This window comes from Elephantulus edwardii, unplaced genomic scaffold (assembly GCF_000299155.1).
Source record: "Elephantulus edwardii isolate Elephantulus edwardi_28Jun2011 unplaced genomic scaffold, EleEdw1.0 scaffold00272, whole genome shotgun sequence".
In the NCBI taxonomy this organism is placed as follows: domain Eukaryota; kingdom Metazoa; phylum Chordata; class Mammalia; order Macroscelidea; family Macroscelididae; genus Elephantulus; species Elephantulus edwardii.
In genome coordinates, this window is record NW_006400022.1 from 64,348 (window position 1) to 65,299 (window position 952).

General features: G+C 37.7%; 1 pseudogene; it reads left to right on the forward strand.

Moving 5' to 3' along the window:
* The first annotated feature begins 729 nt into the window (after positions 1-729).
* LOC102868341 overlaps positions 730-952 on the forward strand; it is a 3,723-nt pseudogene continuing 3,500 nt past the window's right edge.

Genomic DNA, 952 nt, shown 5'->3' on the forward strand with positions numbered 1-952 from the left:
TTCAATGAACATTTACAAAGATTTTGGATTTCATATACATTCTCTTTTAACACATATCTGTTTGTTCTTTCGGCAGTCCATAAGGTACTCAGTACTCTTCTCCAGCATCACAGCTCAAAGGCATCATTGTTTCTTCTTCTGGGATCCTTATTCATTGTCAAGCTCTTAGATGTGTGGTGGTGATTGAAAAGACTATGACCTATATCAGGTACACCTTAATCTTCAAGGTGACATCATTGCTCTTAAGTATTTTGGAGAGATCGTTGACAGCAGGCTTTCCCAATGAAATATGTCTTTTGATATCCTGACTGCTGTTTCCAAGGTTGTTAATTGTTAGTCCAAGCAAGATAAAATCATTTACACTTCAATCCTTTTTTCATATCTATCTGAAAACCCACTGGGGTGAAGCTGTGGTTCAGTTTTGGTACATAACTAACTAACTAATATTCCAAATACTATGTCACTTCATTTAAAAAAGGACCTTATTTGGTTGTTGTTTGTTTATATAGATTGCATACTCCAAATTTTTTTACAGTCAGGCAATCTTAATGGTGTTATATTATTTAAAATTGTACTCACAAACTTGACTACTAGATAATACCAGAGCCTTCATGTTAACTGGTGACAGGTGTTGCACTTCTAAAAGACTAGCAATTTGGATCCACTAGCAATAAGAAATGAGAGAGAGAGCTCTTTTCCTCTTCGGCTGTGTGAGTGAAAGTCGCCATCATGAATGACACAGTGACTATCCGGACTAGGAAGTTCATGACCAACCGACTACTGCAGCGGAAGCAAATGGTTATTGATGTTCTTCATCCTGGGAAGGCAACAGTTCCTAAAACAGAAATCCGAGAAAAACTAGCAAAAATGTACAAGACCACACCAGATGTCATCTTTGTGTTTGGATTCAGAACCCACTTTGGTGGTGGCAAGACTACAGGCTTTGGCATGA